Source organism: Bacillus rossius, chromosome 7 (genome assembly GCF_032445375.1).
Source record: "Bacillus rossius redtenbacheri isolate Brsri chromosome 7, Brsri_v3, whole genome shotgun sequence".
Taxonomy (NCBI): domain Eukaryota; kingdom Metazoa; phylum Arthropoda; class Insecta; order Phasmatodea; family Bacillidae; genus Bacillus; species Bacillus rossius.
In genome coordinates, this window is record NC_086335.1 from 16,794,991 (window position 1) to 16,804,132 (window position 9,142).

Genomic DNA, 9,142 nt, shown 5'->3' on the forward strand with positions numbered 1-9,142 from the left:
AAGGCAGCCTATCAGGATTTAAATAATTGTATGTGTGCTTGAAAACACCTGAAAGGCGCCCTTTCCAATGGGGCGCAATTCAGTCGCCCCGTAGCGATGACGTGTACTTCTGACTGTGGGCCTCATTGTGGTGTTCTCAAACACTTACGACCAGCCACGGGCGGGAGTCTGATTGCAGCTCGTCGCTCATGACGACAGTTCGTCAAATTTCTAAGCTCCTGTGCACGAGGCTACAATCACTGGCCACGGGAATGAACTAAAACTGTCATTAATGGGCATAGCCTCGCAACTGGGGATCTTGTAAACGAGAACACCACGACACGGCCGGCAGGCTACACTCGCACCTACCGCCTCCTCGCGGTGTGCGTTTCAGAATCGAGTCCCACGTTAGCCGCAGCGGCGGAAACGTATAGATCTACACCAGCCTAAAGGTATCGTACTATTATCAAGGTAGCTTCTCTTCAATAACTACGTACTTGCAGTGAGTAAAATTATAGATGGCCCTGTGGCGCAACGGATAACGCGTCTGACTATGGATCAGAAGATTCCAGGTTCGAATCCTGGCAGGGTCGACTGTTATTATTTATGTTTTATTCATTAAAACGAAGAAAGATTTTAAAGAAAGAATTAATACTACGAGTCAACAATGTCCACAAAGAAAACGGTTACCTGTAAATAATTCGTTCTTTGTTTTATCGGCGCGGGTTGCCGATCGTCACTTGTAGCTTTGAATATATGTACTGTATAGAAGTCGCGAGTGGATAGGATTTACTCTACGTTTTTCAAGAGCGTAAAATGAGCAGCTTGGGAACTTCACCGCTGCAGTGCGCTGCCGTAACGCCCTGTATCGTCTTAGTTGTTGTGTACACGTTAGAATGCAGCACTGTCGCCCGCTGTCATTCCCCGCACCCCTCATCCATCATTCACTGCAGCTCGAGGTCGTTCAACGGGAGGGGGAAGGGGTGTTTGAAGAGTTCGGCACTTGTCCGCTAGGGACCACCACAAGTCGATGCCCTAGAGATGGTGGCGATTGCGGCGGTGAATTAACCAACTACCTCAAAACCGTATTAGAAATTTTAACCTGGGCTGGCGACTTCTATACAGTATATATATTCAAAGCTTGTAGCGTCAACGATGTAATGAGCGGTAGGGATTTGTAACGTGGCCTTGAGAGAGTGACGAGTACTTACCTACTACAGTACTTGGTTTAATTTTTAAAGTTCGTCAGCAAAAAGTAAGTTTCCTTAATGCACGAAGGTAGTTATAGTAAATAACTACTCCAGATATAAATACTACGTAGGTAAGTAAAATAAATATTATCTATTTGTTTGGTTTAGGTATGCCACACAACTAACTAATTGCGGATTACTAATTTTACTTTATTTTCGTCACATTGTAAATATGCTAGGTTTCTTATTAGGTACCTACTGTTGTTTTTAATCATTTTTATAAAACGGAAACTAATGCACATTTCAGTACTTTTGTAGGTTAGGTTAATCGTTTTAGTGAGCAATTAAAAACAAGCCTTATTTGACTTGCATTGTTTGTTTTTTCGGGTTAACCTTAAGGTAAGATTCCACCGGTGTGCTGCACTGTGCTGCACAGTATTTTGGTGGAATCGTACCATTACAACTTAATATTTCAAAGCAGTTATTCTCAACCAATTGAGAGGCAAAGTCGGTAATACATAATAATGTCATTTCGGTTACAATGCAATTGTTTGGTATAATTGAGCAGATTGTGATGTATATGTAAGTAAAGGTACCTACTTAATAATACCGACGTATTTGGGCTCATTTGACACATCTTGAGTAGTAGATACTTTTACCGTCATTCCCACAGCTGGCCATAGACCTCACAAATAAAAGCTTGTCAAAACAACACATTTTTATTATCCATAAGATAAGGTGTACATGTAATACATAAGGTATACATAAGATTATACCTGTCTGTATTATCACTAAAACTTTGTTTTCAGGAAAATTCCAACAAAAAAAATATGACGACGACTATATTAAGCTGGGATTTACTTCAATAGAAATTAATGGAGAAACTAGACCGCAATGCGTTTTATGTGCAACTGTTCTTTCTAACGACGCTTTAAAACCGGCAAAGTTGGAACGTCATTTGAAGACCGTGCATCCGAAGTTCTGTAACCATTCGCGAGAATTCTTTGAAGGCAAACTAACAAATCTTAAAAAAATGAAACTTGGACCCAGTGGAAAAAGTTATTCAACATCTGAAAAAACATAATCTGTATCATTTGAAGTTTCAAAATTGATTACGAAATCGAAAAAAGCACACACAATCGGCGAATCTTTAATAAAGCCCTGTATGCTCAAAGTTGCATAGGAGCTTTTAGGCGCGGAAGCTCAAAAGAAAATTCGTTAAATACCGATTTCTAATCACACAGTTAAGTCACGCATTCAAAAAATGTCAACTGATATTGAAGACCAAGTTATTGACAAGATTAAAAACAGCCCTTATTTTGCATTACAATGTGATGAGTCTACCGATGTTTCGCAATGCTGTCAATTACTTGTATTTATTCGATTTATGGAGGACAATAAAATGTTTAAAGAAGAGTTATTATTTTCTCATGAACTTAAAACGACGTCGCAAGGTGCAGATGTTATGAATGCTATAAGTCAATATATGGAGGAACATGGACTTATGTGGGAAAGGCTTGCCGGGTTTTGTACTGACGGTGCTCCTGCTATGCTTGGTTCTCGCTCTGGTCTTGCAGCATTGATAAAAACCAAAAATCCCTCCTCAATTACGACGCACTGCGTTATTCACCGTCAAGCATTGGCTGCCAAAACGCTCCCGGAATGTTTCACTATGGCTCTGAAAACTGCTATAAAAGTAGTTAACTTCATTAAAAAGAGCGCACTCAATACTCGTCTATTCAAACAGTTGTGTTCTGACATGAACTCTGAACACGAAACTCTGCTTTTCCACACTGAAGTTCGTTGGCTTTCCAAAGGAAACATGCTGTGGAGGCTGTACGAACTAAGAGAGGAAGTACAAATATTCTTAAGTAACAAGGAAAACAAAGAGTTGCTAGATTAGTTCTGCGAGCCCAAATATAAGGTACGTTTTGCTTATTTGGTCGACTTTTTTGCGCAAATAAATAAATTGAACCTTCAACTGCAAGGGTCAGGAAATTTGAAGTTGCAAGGCATGAGCAACATATTTGCATATGAAGATAAAATCAGGGCATTTATTGCTAAAATCGAGCTATGGATCAATAAGGTCGAAAGAAAAAACTTTTCTGCATTTGATACGCTCAACCAAATTATTGACGGACTAGGTGCAGATATTAAAGATAAAATTCAGAAGAACATGATGATCCATTTGACTAATTTAAAAAGTGAATTCAATCGCTATTTTCCTGACTGTGAGGACAAAAGTATTCAGAAACTGATCCGGAATCCTTTCAAAGTCAACGTTTCCGAAGTCTCTGATGAAATTCAAGAAGAAGTGATTGAAATGCAACACGACACGAACTTAAAAGATACATTCGAATCAGGAATAAATCTTGAAGATTATTGGAGCCAAAAAGCAATTTCTTTTCCAAAGCTTCGAGACATTGCTATACGTTACCTAACTTTATTTTCATCGACGTATCTATGCGAGCAGGGATTTTCGACGCTTCTGATTATTAAAAACAAGCATCAAAATCGGTTGGATGCCACTGCCGACATGCGTTTAGCTTTGAGTAGCACTGAACCAAGAATTCAGAAGTTAGTAAAGAGTATGCAGCCACAAAAATCACATTAAAATAAAATCTGTAACTTTTAGATTTTTGCCAAATAATTAAGAAATGAGTGCTAATTATAAAATTGTGCTTGTTTTCTTTATCAAACAACCCTTTATTTAGGTTTTTAGGTAAACCAACTGGGTGGTCCCCGGCAAGACATACATTTGGTAAAATGGTCCCTCATAACTAAAAGGTTAAGAACCACTGTATTAGAGGTACCTTAAAAAATAACGTTGACCATTATTTATTGTAAATAAATTAAAATTTTTGGCGACAAAATTTTAATTTTAATGGTCAGTTTTTAAATGTGCGCAAAAACGGTATAAATATAAATATTTAAATATCAATTGAATACACATTCAATAATGCTGCTTATATTATTGTTTCTTTGCACTTTAACCTCACTCACAAAGAGGCTTAGTAACAGTGAAGTTTTGCAGTCGTTATTACACGGGTTTTAAGAGAGTGCCGGATTACCTTTATCACCATCTAATGTTCGGACGAATGCACATTAAAAATGTTTACATTTTAGATGCCAAAAACTGAAACAACACTAAAACGTGGATACGTTAAGTGAAAATAAATGTTATAACCTCACCTATGTCCCTACACGTCCACCACGACAAACTTCGTTAACAATTCTGTTGGCAAATAAGTCGCTCTGCATTGAAGCCAAAACTGTTTTTAGCGCCGAGCTTGCGCGCGCAGTCTTATTTTATCGCCAGCCTGCGTCCAGCCTGTTCCGCCGATCGCGACGACTGCTCCGCGCGCCGGTGTGTCCGCAGACAGCGGATAGGAGTCGTCGCGCCGAACGAGCGAGACTTATCCTGAGTTACTGGCCAGCAGTGGCGCCGGGCCTTGAAGGGGAGGAGAGGGGGTGAACTGCTCCCCGAAATCCCTGGGACTGCTGCTGACGACTCTCGATGGAGGTTCTTCCTGCGGCCGTAAAGGAGGGCCTCTGGCGCTCGGCCCTTCCTCGGAGCCTTGCAGCCCTTCTTCCCTCCGGAGCCGCTGCCCTTGTGAGGGGGGGGGGGGGGGCGGGCGGGAGACGGGGTCATTGGGACCTCTCCGGACCGGAGATCCGCCCCGTCAGCAGCACAAGCTTCCCGGCATGCTGCGCAACTTCGGTGGGCACAGAAACAAAATAATAACCATACAACTATTGAAAAGTAAAAACACCATCCATTAATTTCTGTTTTAATCTTTGAAACGGGAACCAGAACTGGCAAATATCTTCTGTGCTACTAAAAGACACGGACTGGGACAAATGTTCAAGACGACCAATGCATTCGGACCAGGGAGTTTCAGATCATCGCCCACCCCAACCATGACATAGGGTCACGTGGGCCAATCAACGATCAGTTTGCGTCGGACACAATTTAGGACATTTGCAATTGTAGACGGGCCTTTAATTGTAATTGGCTTAGTCAAGAAGTTCCCATTCTGCGTTTCCACGCATGGGTTGGTACGCATGTAACTTGACTTTTTTTCCTTCCATACTCAAAATCTTTCTTTAAAATATATGTAATGAACAAAAAACACAATCGTTAAAGACGGGCGAAGCGGAGCTCTAGACGAAGTGGGTGCTTTGTTCTCTCACGCCTTCAGTTCGTTACACGTAAAGATAACAATAATTAATAATAATTAACTCATGATTTTATGTACCTACTGAAATCTCATCTAATTTCAATATGGCCAATAGTAACAAGTAATGTTTTCACTTAATAATTTACTTTTATTTTTACCTCAGGCAATATAAATGGTGGCTTTTTTTAAATTCTTTTTAAGTCACGCTCAGGATACCAAAACACGTGCGAATTTGCCCTGTAGCACAACGCGTAGTGGTTCTGACTACGGAGCAAAATATTACATGTTCGAAGTCTGTTAGGGTCGCCAGGGAATATTTTGAATTTTAGTATACAATTAAAATACACATTAAAGTAAACATTAACATGAGCAGACAGTAGTATGTTTTCGGGGCTCCGGGCACATGGCGCTGGTGCGAGGTGCAAGGTGACAGTCCGCCATCTTGGATTGTGACGTCACGGCGGCCATATTGGATGACCTTCAGCCTGATCTTTTACCTTGACCTTTGACCTTCAAAATTAGCCATAATTAGTTAAAATTAGCCCAAATTTATCCAAAAATCGCCAAAATTAGCAAAATTTTCCATTTTTTGGAAACAAAATCCCGCCAAAAATTCTCAAAACAATTCTGCAATTCAAAATTTAGGATTTCGAAAACCTCAAAATACTTTTTGCCTTAGAAAGAATACAAATTCCTAAAATATGCTTAAGCATCCATGTATACAGCCTCCGATAAGCCTCTGACGTCATCTAGGATGATGACGTCACTGTTGCAATTTCCGTTACGCCACCATGTTGAAAATCTTTATTTATTATCCAATTATAATGAAAAAAGTTTTAAAATTTATAAAAAAATTCAGTTAATAAAATTTTAATAAAAAATGTTAAAAAAACATACACTTACGCCATGGAGTTCGGAGTCCTCGGTTTGAACCCGGCGAGGTCAAAAATTAAAAAAAATGACGTCAGGTCCTTCCTTCACGGAAGCCACCGGCAGACTGACCTCCCACCACTTATGCCAAGATATATATCATCAACTAGTATTACGTCATGTCCGCCATCTTGAAAATCCGTAATTATTATGTTAGAAAACAAGGGAAAATTATAAATATATATACCCTATTAATTAAAATTCAATAAAATATTGCTTAAGAACCACCGTTGCACATATCGTTACGGTCGCCATCATGGATTTTATAAATGTTGCATGTTTCGTTACGCCCACAATCTTGGTTGAGTACGATGCCATCGTTACACTTATCGTTTCGCCCGCCATATTTGATTCTAGATCGTTACATGTTTCGTTATGACTGCCATCTTGAAAACCTGTAATTTTAATGCCAGAAATTCCAAAAACAAACTTTAAAAAATTTGAAATTGCTTACTTTAAATATTTAGTTACAAAATGATTTCGGTCCTCGGTTCGATTTCTGGCGAGAGTAAACCAGTAATTTATTAATATATTTAAAAACTTCTCAATAAAATTTCTTAAACCACACCCGACATTTTGAATTATGTCACAACTGTATCAATTATCGTTACGGATGCCATCTTAAAAATCTTTTTTTATTATACAATTTTAATGAAAAAAAGTTCAAAATTCATCAAAAAATTACTTATTAGAATACTGTTTGGTTAGATGGATTCCCGTCCTTGGTTCGAAACCGGTAAGAGAAAAAAATAAAAAACGACAGATCCTTCCTCAACGAAAGCCACCTACAGACTGACCTCCCACCAGCAATACCAAGGTATAGGTATATCGCCAACTGGTATGACGTCATCTCCAAAATGAGCACCTGGACTGATCGTGTGTGTGAAGGCTTCAGTTCGGTCCAAAATGAGCACGTGGATTGATCGCGTGTGGGAAGGCTTCAGTTCGGTCCAAAATGAGCACGTGGACTGATCGTGTGTGTGAAAGCTTCAGTTCGGTCCACAATGAGCACCTGGACTTATCGTGTTTGTGAAGGCTTCAGTTCGGTCCAAAATGAGCACCTGGACTGATCGTGTGAGGGAAGACTTCAGTTCGGTCCAAAATGAGCACGTGGACTGATCGCCCCGCTCCACTCATGTTCGCAGTAACTGACGGGGGGCGGGCAGCGGGGCCAAGACGTGCCTCGCGGTGTCTCTCACGAGGCGACATCTTCATTGTCTGGCGCCCACACCTCTCGCTGTCCCGCCCCGCCGCCCTCCATTGTTTCCCGCGAGCTCGCCTCACGGCGCTGACAAACGTCGCATTGTCGGCCGCACGAGGGGCTAATTACCGCCCGGCGGTGACCTGCTTATTGTCGGCGCCCCAGCCATTGTCATGCTAATCAGTTGTGCGGAGCGGTGAGGGGGAGGGACCCCGTGAATTGCGGGAAAGGGGGAGGTGCGGCGAGGACCGTCTTCTTGGGCTTCACCCAGCGGCGCGCCACGCGGCAATAATTAATCGCCCGTCACGCTGATAGTTCGGGGCGCGGGCAACCGAGCCAATTTACGGGGTAATTAATGGCGGGGGAGGGCAGGCAGCAGTAAAGCTGAGCGCCGAGAACGGATGGTGTTAGTTAGACCAGTGTTCGGGATCAGAGTTCTCGCCCGTCAGACTCCAGAATATAGTTGTAGGCTTCACGCTGAAGGTATTTGCACGTACAGGGTATTTATTTAAAAATATCTTTGCTAAAACCATCTTTACACTGGTAAATTTTTTAAGTTATATGATTTTATTAACAAAACATTATTTTGCATTTAATATGAACTTAAGGCCGTTCAAAAATCATTCTTAACCCTTTTGCAATCTGCCAACTAAATAAGCCAGATTTATTGTATAATTAAAACTTAATAGGTTAATTGTCATTGATACTGGCTAATTTAGTGAATACTTAAAATTATGTTGAATAAATTTTTATATAATAATTTTGGTTTTAACAGTGTTCAAAGGTATTTAGACATAAAATTTATGTCACAATGTAGGCTATTGAGCCAATAGTAGGTACTTACTGATTTTCATTTTTAACGATTTTTTTTTTTCGAATTTTTATGTACTCCTAGTAGATGATGGTAGTTAAAAGGTTCAAAATGAATCTTTCCCAAATAGTTATTCAAACACTCTTTACAAATGAATAGTTTTGCAAAGGTAATACCTCGTCATTGAAGGAGTTTTCAAGTTGATCAGTGGATTATGGAAAATGAAATACCTTTTACGAGCAGAGAATGCTTAATTAGTCAGCCTGCCTCAGCCACCATACAGCAAAATTCAAATTTATTAATTTTAAAATAAAATTATCAATTTAAGGAAAAAAACGTTCAAGTAAATATTCAAATAAAACTGAATATGACTTTACTCTTGTTTTTCGACTCTATTGCCTTCGTAAAGTGCAGGTAGCTGAAATAAGTTTTAAAAAACAATTGTTTGAATATAATACTTGGAGTATCAAAATTTAAAAATAAAAAATAATTTAAACGTTTTAGTGGAATTTTAAGTTCCCCGCCTATAGACTTTACTTTACCACTAAAAAAAATATATATATATATAGTATGCCATTTAAACTCACGGTGCGTAAAGGTGAAAAAACTCTGACATGCGTGCTATTATCGCCTTTGCCGTTCTCCGGCTTATAAACACCTTTAGTTCGGCGCAAGACGTCAATCCTACGGGTTTTGTGTGCCGCACGGGTTGTAGTTGAACACTCCAAATGTAGGCCTAATCATTATGGTGATGTGTAACTTGCACAGGTATTTACATTTAGATTTTACTTGATTAGACTTTCTAAATTATATACGGCTCCGAATAACTGGTACTTCTTCCGTATTTATA

General features: G+C 39.8%; 1 non-coding gene across 1 annotated transcript; it reads left to right on the plus strand.

The window, feature by feature from the left end:
- The first annotated feature begins 499 nt into the window (after positions 1-499).
- Trnah-aug (transfer RNA histidin (anticodon AUG)) lies at positions 500-572 on the plus strand. Its single transcript has one exon. It is a non-coding gene; the product is annotated as a tRNA-His (tRNA).
- The last annotated feature ends 8,570 nt before the right edge of the window (positions 573-9,142 follow it).